Raw genomic sequence first — 14977 nt, forward strand, 5'->3', positions numbered from 1 at the left:
CGACCAAAGTTGGTCGGTAAAGTTGAAATCTGGGTAATCCTTGTTCAATAACCGACCAACTTTGGTCGGTAATTTTTAATTTTTTAATTTTTTTTTAAAATTAAGCGACCAAGGTTGGTCGCTAATCAACAGATTTTTTTTTAAATTAGGAACCAACCAACTTTGGTCGGCTTTCTGGGTTTTAATTTTGGCATAAAATGCATGTTTTGGCAGCTACACCACCTGCCAGCATACCAAAATCCCTACACAACAACAACAACAACAACAACATCAACAACAACAATAACAACAACAACAATAATAACAACAACAACACAATTCAACAAATACATTAAAACTAACAAATTAAAGTTCAATAGAACTAAAAAATCCAAAATCAAGTTCAAACTTATTACAACTAGTTCAAAACCGGTTCTATTTGTCTAGTTCAAAGTATATGAAAGTCAAGGAGTATTTTGTACAACATCATCATCATCGTCTGATGAACTTTCATCTAAAAGACGATGTCGAGAAGGGTCTTGTGGAGGACGGGAAGAACGACCACGGGGAGGACGGGAGGAACGATCACAGGGAAGACGGAAGGAACACTCACGTTCAAGTCGAGCCTCTGGCGATGACTCACGAGACTGGGGCAACGGAAAAGCTCCAGTAGATAGGAGAGTTCTGATATGAGCTTGCATGCCAAGGAACTGAGCATCTCTAATCCTTTCTCTTTCCTTGGCTGCTTCTAGCTCGGATGTGAGCTTTGTCACAGTCTCCCGCATAGCGGAGAGGCTCTCCCCATCAAGTTGCTCGCCTTGCGAAGAAGTCCCTATTCCTTGCATTCCACACTTATAGCGATGAAATTTCTTAGTAGGAAGCCCGTATACCTTCCCCCATTTTGGACCGCCAGCAGACTCCATCCATATTCTTTCAGCATCCTAGTTCGAAGGTTGGGTTGGCTCGCCTGATTCACCAGCTGGCTGAGTGCAGATGAATTCCCCCACGTTAGTTTGGTAGTAACCTTGTACGAAAATTTAAATTGAATTAGTATTTCAAAATTTATATAAAAGTAAATTAAAATACTTAAAGAAAAGTGAAAGCTTACATATACAGTCGAGGCCCGGTCCTCGACCCACCTTTCTTGATCCGTCTCTTTCTTTTTCTTTACAACATGCATCTCCTTGAATATCTCATCATGGTTCATTGGACGCCCCAACTTCTTTTTCTGAAAACAAATTAATTTAGTTAATAAATAGAATAAATATAGTTTGGAAATTAAAATGATTTAAGCAATTACGTACCAATCTTCTTTTTATTGTCCTTAGGATGATCGCACCTCCAGTGTGCAAGGAGCTTCTCTTCTCATATGCGTGAGCTTTCTTTCCTTTTTCGCTCTTCTCTAAGAACTTTGCGATAAGCCATTGCCTTTTCAAATCATCACATAAATTTTGAAGTAACCAGTCAGGCTTCTTGTTCTTCTTTCTAGCTTCGGAGAAAGTATGTGACAATCGCTTGCGAGCTTTGTGATTGAAATTTGCAGCCACTTCCGCGCTATAGCGGTGTTCCCATACACACTTTCTCTATATTTCAAAAGTTAAATATTATATGAAAATATCATAAATATAAATTATTAAACTGCTTAAAAGAACATTTATACCTTAAATTGATTGAAAATTTGCTCCTTCAGCGAGAATGGGAAATCAGTCCAAGCCACATAAGGGCCATCATAAATCTTTCTGATGGCTTTAGTGATTATCCTCGTAGTCTTATTACTCGAGATGAACCTGAAATTTAACAATAAAAACACATTAATATCTTAGTAAAAACTTTACAAAATAATAAACGCAAAAATAACAAATAACTCTTACCCATCACCCTCAGGGACTATAATGATCTTGCCATATCGATCATAATGCACCTCCTCGTCATCATCAGCATCATTGTACGAAGCATGTATATCAAAGGCATATGTGGACGGTGTAGGGGGGTCAGAGCTACTACCTCGCAGGCGAAGGCCTGAAATAGATGGAGTCGATGATAAAGATGGCTGCGATCCCTGTGACTACGACATAGCTGGATGGACCCCAAGTGGCTGTGATACTGATGGCTGTGACCCGAGTGGCTGTGATCCATATGGCTGTGACATGGATGGATGCGATCCATGCGATGTAGATGGCTGCGATCCATGTGGTTGTGAGGCAGCTGGATTGTATGTCGGACGTATAGTCCTATGGCCCTATGATGAAAGGCCTGGTGTCTGCACGAAGGTGTAGGGCTCGTGATGCTGTGGCAGCTCAGTATAGCCATTGGGTGGAGGATAAGACATAGGCATATGTTGGCCCAAAAACAGATGAAGTTTTGAAGATTGACAAAAGAACTCAGTTATGGACCAGGTCCATCTTGTGAAGCAACAGTCATGATCAACCTATACATGTGAGATGCACGTGAAAGAGATAAGATCTACTGATCAAGCATCAATATCTCCTGATCTGATCGAAAAGGTTGCATATTGGATAAGGGGAGAAAGTCTCCTTATATGAAGAGAATACAATCTAGGATGAAAATAGTGTTAGAATTTGAGATCATCATGAACTCTTCCACGATAGAAGAGCAGCAATTGAGTCCCAATCAAACTCCAATTTCTAACCTATTAAATGTAAGTGTTATTCTCTTTTACAGGTAATGCACATACGCAGAAGTTAAACTAAATTGAGAGCAAAAGAGCAAGGCGATTTTGCAAGCAATTTATATGTGATTTGAGTGTGCACTCCTGAAGCTACTTGAACAAGATAGAAGAACCAATTCGATTGTGTCTATCTTTTATTCTAGTTCAATTGTAGTAGGTGGTTTAAAATTGTATTTTTCAGCTTTCATAGAAGCAATTGTATTAGGTACCTAGAGTGTTCAAGTTATAACTAACTTGAAGTTGTCGCAATAGTTGAGGCTGTGTGCCACAACGGGATTAGAGTTAATCCTTAGGTTTACAAAGAGTTTTTGTAAATGTTGTTTTGGCTCAGTGATTTTAGTGGAAGTTTGGAAAAATCCTACTAAGTATCAGGTCGTGATTTTTTCACCTTTTGAGCCAGGTGTTTTCCACGTAAAAATCTATATGTTCTTTATTTTCTGTATTTATTATTCCACAAACAGTAGTAGTTGGAACACCAGAAGAACTAGGTTCTTCTATAGTTCAGTTAAGCAAAAATTGGGTACCACACAAATCACCCCCTCTTGTGTGGTATTGACACTTAAAACATCAATTGGTATCAGAGAGGGTTATACTTGAAGAGGCTAACACCTTAGGAAAAGATCAAAATGAGTGCACCACCTGGAAACTGGGAAGGGCAATCGACTGCTAGACCTCCACTCTTTAATGGTCAATACTATTCTTGGTGGAAGAACATGATGAGAGATCACATCATAAAGAAGACTATGAACTTTGGGACATAGTCACTAATGGTCCTTTGGCAACTACAAAGAAGAATGCTGAAGGAGTGGATGTGCCAAAGACAAGAGCTGACTGCACTGCTGAAAACTTAAAGAAGTGGGAAAGAATGCCAAGGCCAAGAAATGGCTTGTGTGCGGACTGGATCCAGACGAGTACAACAGGATTCAAAGCTGTACCACTGCAAAGGAAATATGGGACACTTTACAAGTGGCTCATGAAGGAACTCCTCAAGTAAAAAGATCAAGAGGAACACTGCTATATTCTAAATACGAGAATTTCAGTATGAAGGAAGGGGAATCTATCCAGAAGATGTATACAAGGTTCACAACACTAACAAATGAACTTAAATATTTTGGGAGAATTATCCTTGAAGAAGACAAGGTTGAGAAAATCTTGACAAGAGTCTTACCAGTGACTTGGGAAAGCAAAATCACTGCTATTCAGGAATCAAAGAACATTGCTACCCTCAAGCTGGACGAACTGATTGAAAACTTCACTGCCTATGAACTGAGAAGGAAAACCATGAAAATGGATGCACCTAAGAAGGAAAGAAGTCTGACTCTCAAAATAGATGAAGGTGAAGATCTGGAGGATGATGAGATGGCCATGATCACAAGAGATTTTAAAAATTACCTGATGAGAGGAAAGGGTTCTTCAAGAGGTACAACCTTCAACAAACCAAGGGTTCCTGAGAAACAGACCAGCGAAGGTTGCTACAAATGTGGTAAGACTGATCACATGATCAAAAACTGCCCTCAATGGGAAATTGAGTGGAAGAAGGAAAGGGCTGAACGAAGAAACAGGAAGAAGGAACATGTTCAACCCAAAAGGAACAAAAATTCAACAAAGGCTATGGTTGCTGCTTGGGGAGAAACATTAGATGAGGACTCAGAAGATGAAGCTGGAGATGAACAAGCACTTATGGCCATAGGAGAATTAGATGATGAACAAGAGGTAAGTGTCCTTCATCTCAAAGACAAGATTAAGTTCCTGTCTAAAGAAAGGTTGTCTGAACTATTGCTAGACTTCATTGATGAGTCTGAGATAATTAACAATGAGAAGGAAGATCTGTCTAGGGAATGTGTGATCTTAAAAACCAATTGCAAAAATCTAGAATCTAGGGCTAATGAGAGTGATAGTAAAAATGCTGAGTTGAAGAACCAGGTTCTTGAACTTGACACCAGTGTCTGAGAACTTAAAACTGAAACTAGGAACAGGTAAGAAGAAAGCTGATCACACATATCTCACCCTAGAAGAAAATTAGGAAAAATGAAGGATGAGCAGATAAAAGTCTTAAAAGAAGATCTAGGGAAGGTAAAACATGAACTATACAGAACTTGCAAATAGAACAAGGCTTCTAATGCACTTTCCTGGCTACAAGAACATCACAGTAGCAACAAAAGAAGACTTGGCTATGGGACTCAAGCACCTAAGTGGGATCCTAAAAGCAAGTACCTCACTCTTCCTGAGAACAAAATCTGCACACACTGTGGCAAGACTGGCCATTACAAAAATTAATGTAATGCAAAAGAAAAGGCCAGTCAAAAGAACAAAGCTTTTGTTCAAGAGAAAAATAGGCTGCGTGGGTGGGCTAAAAGGAATTTGATTTACCCCTTTGACTATAGAAAGGGATCCAAACTAGTTTGGGTTCCTAAGACTAACCCTTAATTTCTTTTTGCAGGTCCAAGTGAAGGGAAGTAGCCAAATATGGTACATGGATAGTGGCTGCTCAAAACATATGACTGGAAGTAAGAACCAGTTCCTTTCACTTGAGGACTTAAAGGGAGGTAATGTCTCCTTTGGAAATGTGAAGAAAGATGAGATTATTGGGGTTGGAAAGGTAGGTAAGACAGACTCACACTCCATTGAGAATGTCTACTTGATAGATGGTTTGAAATACAGCCTGATCAGTGTGTCACAACTGTGACAGAGGTAACCTTGTAGCATTCACCTCTACCAAATGCTTTGTGATTAACCTTACCACTGACAAGATTGTTTTGCAGGAAAAAAGAGTTAACAATATTTACATTGTAGATTTGTCTACTCTTTTAGAAAATAAACTCACCTGCCTAAGTGTGTTGGATAATGATCCCCTCCTGTGGCACAAAAGACTTGGTCATGCTAGTCTAAATCATCTCAACAAATTAGTCCCCAAGGACTTGGTGATAGGGCTACCTAACATCAAGTTCAAGGAAGACAAAGTTTGTGAGGCCTGTGCTAGGGGGAAGCAGGTAAGATCATCCTTCAAAAGCAAGAAAATGGTAAGCACAACCAAGACATTGGAACTGGTCCATATGGATCTCTGTGGTCCAATGAGAACCTTGAGCAGAGGTGGAAAGAAATATGTGATGATACTTGTTGATGATTATTCTAGATTTACCTGGTTACTATTTTCAACATCTAAAGATGAAGCATTTGACTTGTTTACTGCTTTTGTTAGAAAAAATCAGAAACAATTAGGTAATCAACTTGCATCCATTAGGTCTGATCATGGAACTGAATTTGAAAATGCTAAGTTTGCTGAATTTTGTGATGAGCATGGTATAGATCATAACTTCTCTGCCCATAGGACTCCTCAACAAAATGGAGTAGTTGAAAGAAAGAACAAGACTCTTGAGGACATGGCTAAGACTATGCTTCTTTCTAGTAAACTGCCCCACAGCTTCTGGGCAGAGGCTGTAAACACTGCATGTTATATTATCAATAGATGCATGACTAGACCTCTTGTAGAGAAGACTCCCTATGAGTTACTTAAAGGGAGAAAACCAAATATATCCCATCTTAGGGTATTTGGATGCAAGTGCTTTGTGCACAATAATGGAAAGGACTCTCTAGGTAAGCTTGATCCCAGAAGTAATGAGGGAGTATTCTTGGGATATTCTTCACATAGCAAAGCATATAAAGTGTTCAATAAAAGAACTTTGTGTGTAGAAGAAAGTGTGCATATAGTGTTTGATGAAACTAACATTCACTCTAAGAGACAAGAACATGAAGATGAGGCCATTGGACTGGTAAAGGATTTGACTAAAGTCTCAACACAAGTTAAAGTGGCACCAAAAGAAGGAACATGTTCTTCCATCCAGGTCAACCTGACAGGGGGAACTGATCAAAGAAGAATTGAAACTAATCCCCTAAAAGAACCTGTTCATGACCCTATTCCTCAGCAACAGAACATGAGATAAACATCTAGCAGAAATCAGTTGGTTATGAAACCTCACAAGTATCAAAGTTCTCATCCTATTGAGAACATAATCACTGATCCAATATCTGGAGTCAACTAGATCACAATTAAAGAATCTGTGTGCTTTTGATGCCTTCTTATCTCTTATTAAACCTAAAAATATTGTTGAGGCTTTGCAAGATGCATATTGGGCGAATGCAATACAAGATGAACTCAATCAGTTTGAGAGAAGTCAAGTTTGGCATCTAGTTCCAAGACCCAAGGACATATCAGTTATTGGCACAAAATGGGTCTTCAGAAACAAACTTGATGAAGATGGAACAGTTACAAGAAACAAGGCAAGATTGATGGTCCAAGGTTACATCCAAGAGGAGGGTATAGATTATGATGAGACTTTTGCTCTATTTGCAAGACTAGAGGCAATAAGACTCCTCATAGCCTTTGCAACACACATGTAATTCACTCTCCATCAGATGGATGTCAAAAGTGCCTTCCTGAATGGCTACCTGAAATAAAAAGTATTTATGAAACAACCTCCAGGGTTTGAGAGCAAAGAATGTCCTGAGCATGTGTACAAATTAGACAAGGCTCTCTATGGACTCAAGCAGGCTCCTAGAGCATGGTATGAACGACTGTCCAAATTCCTACTTGAACATGGCTACAAAAGAGGTAAAATTAACAGTACCCTCTTCTTAAGGGAAAAAGGTAAGGATCTCCTTGTGCTACAAATATATGTTGATGACATAATCTTTGGGGCCACCACTGATAAACTAAGTAAGGATTTTGCCAAATTAATGGGGAGTGAGTTTGAAATGAGTATGATGGGTGAGCTTAACTTTATCTTAGGCTTACAGATCAAATAAATCCAAAATGGAACCATGATCCATTAGCAGAAGTATGCAAAAAAGCTGATCAAAAAGTTTAAAATGGATGAATCAAAGGAAATAGACACCCCCATTGCAACTGACACTAAATTAGACATAGATGAACCTGGTTCATCAGTTGATCAAAAGTTGTATAGGGGTATGATTGATTCACTCTTGTATCTTACTACCAGCAGACCTGACATAGTTTTCAGTGTAGGGCTTTGTGTTCGCATTTAGGCTAATCCAAAAGAGTCTTACTTGACTGCTGTCAAGAGGATACTAAGATATTTGAAAGGCACCACTGATCTGTGTCTTTGGTATCCTAAAGGTAGTAATTTCAATCTAGTAGGATATGCTGATGCTGATTATGGAGGTTTCCTTGTGGATAGGAAAAACACCTCAGGTATGGCTCACTTTCTTGGTTCATGTCTTGTATCGTGAGCCACTAAAAAGCAAAATTTAGTGGCCTTATCCACTATTAAGGCTGAATATGTTGCTGCTGCCTCTTGTTGTGCTCAATTGCTATGGATCAAATAGTAGCTGGTAGATTTTGGCATTGAAGTTGGTTGTATGCCTATATTCTGTGATAACACTAGTGCTATAAGTATGACAAAGAACCCTGTTCATCATAGGAGGACTAAGCACATAGATGTTAGACACCATTTCTTAAGAGATAACTATGAGAAATGATTGATCTCCATAGAATTTTGTGCTACTGATAAACAAATTGCTGACATCTTCACTAAAACACTAAATAGAGAAAACTTTTAGAGGAACATGTTGGAATTAGGGATGATTAAGATCACCTAATAGGTCCAGCTCAGAATGCACAATGAAAAAAAAATTAAAAAATGAAAAAAAAAAGATTTTTGGCTAGGAATTCTGAACTTGTGTAAATATCCAGATTAATTCTTACTCAGCTTCATACTTTAATTAGTATACTCCTGTGGCATGTGTTTATATGACTCACTGATCTCTTACAAAATTTTCTCTATTATGGCATTTGAGGCATGTTCAAGAGACTTTAAATGAAGAACCTGGTTCATCGGTATGAGTTCATATGAAAGCTAAGGTATGTTTTCTATACTCTGCATAATTAGAAAGATTAATATTTAAATCATGAGCAGAAGTCCTATAATTGTTCAATTCCTAGAAAATTCTATCCGTTAGCTTTGAATAAGTTCCGTCTGCCTAGAACTCTAAACCGAAAAATTTGCCTAAAATCTAGGGAAGATAAATCGATCATTCAAAATCTGGAATTTCAGGTTGATTAGACCTCTAATTGACCACTGCTAAAAGTCACTGATACCTATTAAATGTGTATTTCTCTTTAAATACACATCATTTCTCCTGCCATTTTCATAATTCCAAACGTCAAAAATTCTTCTTCACTTTCACTTGCCCTCTTCTCCAAAACTCTAATTCCCAAATTCACTCAAGAAACCAACGATCATGACTAACCCACAAGACAATCTTGGAAATCCTCCATCACCAAATCCCTCAAATACATCCACACATCCTCCACCCAGTACATCTCCAAAACCTAGACTGCGAAAGGTGAAAATGCTTGCTCGAAAGACTGTAGTGTCTGGGGATCTGAGGAAGAAATTAAATGAGAAGTTGAAGGCAAGAGAGACCCAAAACTCCGACTCCAGATCTGATTCTGAATCATATCAATCCGCTACTGAGGGGGAAGAACCTGGGTCTTCTGACTCTGAAAAGACTCAAGAATCTCCATCTAAGGTAATTTCTTCTATGTCTGAAAATCTAGAAACTAGGTTTGTTCTGGTTGGGTCTGTTAAGGATGTAGAATTACCAGGGTCACGAAGGAGTGGAGGTAAAAAGAATTCTGAAAAAGAAAAAGAGAGAGAGGGTGCATGTGGTGAAGAGAGGAGAAGTGGGAAAAAGTAGTGCCTGCTATCTGTGGGGTTGCACAAGAAAGGGTAGAAGAGAGTGGCATGAAGTCAGAGGGAAGTGGTTCTGGGGAAGTTGCTGAGGGGTTGGTTCATCTGAGCACACAGAGAGATGAACCTATTTCATCTACTAAAGAGATCCTAGCAGACCTGCTGAAAAAGGTTGGGGCAAACTATGACCCAAAGAAACGCAGAACTCCCACAACAAAAGCCCCAAATGTTCCTAATCCTTCCAAGAAAAGAAATGCTTCATCCCCAACACCTATTGCCTCTTCATTGACAAAGGGTAGAGCTACAAGAAGCAGGGTGAAACAGAGTGAAACTGATCTTCAAAGGGCTTTGGCTGAAAGTAAGAAAAAGAAAATGGATAAAGGAAAGGGAAAGATTGCAGAATCCTCAGAGGCTGTTGAGGAAGAGGAGATGGAACTAGTCCATCAAGAAAGGGGTACATCAGTGGAGGTTCCTACTCCCAAGCTCAAAAAGACCAAGACTTCCTCCAAGAAGTCTTCCTCTATGTATGATGATGACTGGAGTGGGGAAGAAGAAGAAAATGATTCTGAGAAGGAACAACATAAGCTTGCCATGTTTGGCAAAAGAAATTTTTTAAAGGGTAGACTGCTGAAAGACCTGGTGGAACCAGGAATGATGAGATTGGTGGATGCTTTAGTTGCTCAGGGATGGAAGGACATGGTCCTTCAGATGGATGGTAGGCTAGCCAGAAATGAGCTAATTGAATTTATGACAAATGCTGCGGTTAAGGATGGCAATGTTAGTAGCCTGGTGAAAGGAGTTCAAGTGCAGTTTGATGCAATGAAACTGGGAGAGATCCTGGACATACCCTCTGAAAGGTTTGATGACTATACAAGGAAAATGTGGCCCTGCCTGGAATCCCTCCCTACTGCTTTTGCAATCACTAGGAGGTTTTGTGATTCAGAAGATGTGAATGAAGCCAGGGCTGTGCAGAAAAGTGAAATGAGGCTTGAGCACAAGGTCTTGTTTGAACTTGTTAACAAGTGTTTATTGCCTAGAGAGGAGAGAGGGCACATTGCAAATTACATGGATCTAGTTCTTATGGAGTGCGTGGAGAGAGGAAAGAAAATCAACTAGACTGCCTTCATTATCAAGCTGCTAGACAGGGTCATAAATGGCTCCAAGGCTCATGCTACTCCCTATGGCTTTATTCTAACCACATTTCTGGATAGGCTCAATGTGCCTCTGAAGAAATGGGAAATGGCCTCGAGCAAGGATCACTTTGGCATCAATACTCTTCTTGCTTGTGACTATGCAGTCAATGCCATCCCAAATGAACTTGGTTCATCCCAAAAGGCACCTATCAACAACAAAGTTAGGACTCTGGTTCAGGAATGTGCAACCAAAGATGCTGAAATAGCTAGGCTCAAGGCTCGTGTGACTGAAGTGAAATCTGAGAGGGATGGTCTCAGAACTGAGCTTGCCAAAGAAAAGGAGAAGAATGATGGAATTCTTCACAACATGCTGAATCTTCTCCAAACCCAAACCCAACCCTCTAGTTCCTCCAAGCCTTAGGACTCCTAGCTTTTGTCTCCTGAACTTATTTAGTGCCTCAGTGACCCAGATTAGGGATTTTTCTATCTTTTGTTTTTGCTCATGATTTGGATGTTTTTCTTTATTTTTGTGGATTGTTGGTGGCAACATATCTCTGTCAATGATAACTACTATTTTGCTCTTGTTCAATGATTAATCTGTCCTTGATAGTTTAAATATGTTTGCTTTATTACTGATGATTACACCATGATTGCACTTGTAGTTGCCCCAGTGGCCATGAGTACTTATTAAAATCTGGGAATCACACTTTGTATGCAACTTTTCGATGATGCCAAAAGGGGGAAGAGACATTGTACTTTACATATTTTGAAATAAGTGATATTTATAACCTAATTAACCTGGTCCTTGATGATAAGTGAATTTTCTAAGTTTAGTATTGATGGTTAAGCTGAGTTCTTACAGGTTCCAAATCAGTAAAAAGCACAGAGTTTGTCATCATCAAAAAGGGGAAATTTGTTGGCCTAAGAACAGGTGAAGTTTTGAAGATTGACAAAAGAACTCAGTCATGGACCAGGTCCATCTTGTGAAGCAACAATCATGATCAACCTATACATGTGAGATGCACGTGAAGGAGATAAGTCCTACTGATCAAGCAACAATATCTCCTGATCTGATCGAAAAGGTTGCATATTGGATAAGGGGAGAAAGTCTCCTTATATGAAGAGAACACAATCTAGGATGAAGATAGTGTTAGAGTTTGAGATCATGATGAACTCTTCCACGATAGAAGAGCAACAATTGAGTCCCAATCAAACTCTGATTACTAACCTATTAAATGTAAGTGTTGTTCTCTTTTACAGGTAATGCACATACGCAGAAGTTAAACTAAATTGAGAGCAATAGAGCAAGGCGATTTTGCAAGCAATTTATGTGTGATTTGAGTGTGCACTCCTGAAGCTACTTGAATAAGATAGAAGAACCAGTTAGATTGTGTCTATCTTTTATTCTAGTTCAATTGAAGTAGGTGGTTTAAAATTGTACCTTTCAGTTTTCATAGAAGCAATTGTATTAGGTACCTAGGGTGTTCAAGTTATAACTAACTTGAAGTTGTCGCAACAGTTGAGGCTGTGTGCCACAACGAGATTAGAGTTAATCCTTAGGTTTACAAAGAGTTTTTGTAAATGCTGTTTTGGCTCAGTGATTTTAGTGGAAGTTTGGGAAAATCCTACTGAGTAGCAGGTCGTGGTTTTTTCACCTTTTTAGCCAGGTGTTTTCCACGTAAAAATCTCTGTGTTCTTTATTTTCTGTATTTATTATTCTGCAAACAATAGTAGTTGGAACACCAGAAGAACCAGGTTCTTCTATAGTTCAGTTAAGCGAAAATTAGGTACCACACAAATCACCCCCTCTTGTGTGGTATTGACGCTTAAAACATTAGCATAGGCATAGGCATCTCTAAAGAGGGTGTAGCAGATGGAGTACTATTTTCTACCCTCCTCTTTCCCTTCCTAGTCTTTTCTCGACCCTGAGAACCAGTGGGGTCATGGTTACCTTGACCCTTCCCTGCCATATGCATAATATAATATATATTTAGATTGAAATATATAAGAAACTAGATATAAAATGAGAGTTATTTAAAAAACTAACTTTTTAAAGCTCATCGACGTATTGTTCCTCGTCCGAGAATTCTTCGTCCTCACTTGTTTGAGCTTCATCAGTTGATTCTTCGTCCTCATTTTCTATAATTCTTACATCATTTATATCAACTTCTTCCAATATGTGTTCCGGATGTTCCAAATTATTTTCTAGCCGATCATCCACTATTTGGTGAACATTGGAGATATCGTTTTGATATGCAACATCTAACACATTCTCGACTTCCACTCTACCTACATGCTTAGTTTTTATTACAATCCATCAATCGGACTTATTCCGCCGCAATGGATAAGGAGCATAATACACTTGCCTAACATTATGTGCAATTATAAAAGGATCATAGCGATCATACTCCCTCGTATGATTAACCTCAATTATGTTGTATTGGTTGTGTACTCTTGTACCTCTTGTTGGATTTGGGTCAAACCACTTGCATCTAAAGAGTATCAATTTCTTATATGGCCAACCTGTATATTCTAGTTCTATTATTTCTTTGAGCACATTATAATAATCAATATCTCCAACTTGGTTGCCATCACCACCTTGAACCCACACCCCGCTGTTGTTGCTATTTTTATTTTTAGAGCAATCCTCTGTATGGAACTTATAACCATTCACTACGTACTTGGACATTGTTGTGACCTGAAGCCCAGGTCCCCAAGATATATCTATCAAAAATTGATTTACACCATTATTTGGATCATTTACCTACATAGTGTTAAAAGAATTCATAAGTTAGCATAGCTTACAAACATTATTTATCTACATAGTGTTAGAACATTATCAGGGTAAACTTACAAATTGTTTGAACCACATATCAAATCTTGTATATATAGCATCATGGCCAAATTGACCCACGAAGTGACTGTGATACATCAAATATTTTTAGTAGTTGCATTGAGATGTAATCACAATAAATTTTATATTTTGATAACTAATAAATCAATACTTACTTGAGAAATGGTACATCTTCCGGACAATTTAGCAACACATGAAGTGTAGCTAACTTGTACTCTTTATCACTCAAACTTCTCTTACTAACATCCTTAGAACATCGGCCTGGTTGATTGAATATGGACATTGGCAGATATCATGGATCATTCACACATTTGACCGTGTGCCTATTCCTAGAACATGGCACGTTACTCTCAAAATAATTAGAACAAAAATGAGCAGTTTCCTTTGCAAAATAAGCTTCGCATATAGATCCTTCAATCCTATTCCTCTGCTTAACAAATTGTTTGCATTTGCCAATTGTCCTACACAATGTCATGTTAGCCAAGAACATTCAAATAAAATAGAAAATTACATCAAACTTATAATATTACCTCTCAAAGGGATACATCCATCTGCATTGAACATGCCCTCCAAGTCGTGCCTCGTGTACAAGGTGGATTGGAAGGTGTTCCATCACATAAAAAAACCACATGGAAATATCTTTTCCATCTTACTAGAAGTTACACGAATGTTCTGATCCATCCGGAGTAGGTTTTCTTCCCTTATTGTGGTAGAACACAAGTCTTTGAAAAACAAATTAATCTCTGTGATGGATTTCCAGATTCTTTCAGGCAAACCACGAAATGCAATAGGCAATAAGGTCTCCATGAAAACATGACAGTCATGACTTTTCAAATGGCTCAACTTCCCTACCTCCATGTCATGGCCCAAGTTCGCCCCCCGTGAACTATCGTAACGGCACCTAGTCTCTACGACTAGGTAAGCCTAAGAAATTGCGTAAAACAGAAAATAACATAATAAAACTAGCCAAAATTGTAGAAAAATATCAAATGAAACATTTAAGATGTCGCTCGGCATATACAATACAACTCTCAAACTGGAACTACATTTCCCAAAACCCAAAATCTCATGAAATCACAAGCTTTTGAATGTCTACAAGTATCTAACTCCAGAATGTCTAACAAAAGAAAACACAGAAGGGCTAAAACTTAAGGAGAGAATAGAAAGGTAATCCTTGGTCTACAGATGCGGCAGATATACCTCGAAGTCTCTGGGAAAGTCGCTTTTCCTCAAGGGTGGTAGGACTGAGTTGAAGTACCTGGATCTGCACATGAAAAACATGCGCAGAAAGGTCATGAGTACACCACAACGGTATTCAATAAGTGCCAAGCCTAACCTCGGTCGAGTAGTGACGAGAAAGGTCAAGGCCCTACTGAGTTTAAATGAAAAACAAGGTATAACAGTATAGGGTAAGACAATATAATTAAGTGCAACAATAAGAAGTAACACAGGAGAGAAAGAACAACAACAACTACAACAGAGACAAAATAATCATAGAAAGGAATACAACTCAACACAGAGATAACAACCGGGGATCTCCCAGGATACCGTCCTGCAGTCCCAAATATAAATATCCAGTGGATCTCCCGGGATACCATACCGTAGTCCAACT

The sequence above is a fragment of the Nicotiana sylvestris genome, chromosome 1 (assembly GCF_000393655.2).
Source record: "Nicotiana sylvestris chromosome 1, ASM39365v2, whole genome shotgun sequence".
In the NCBI taxonomy this organism is placed as follows: domain Eukaryota; kingdom Viridiplantae; phylum Streptophyta; class Magnoliopsida; order Solanales; family Solanaceae; genus Nicotiana; species Nicotiana sylvestris.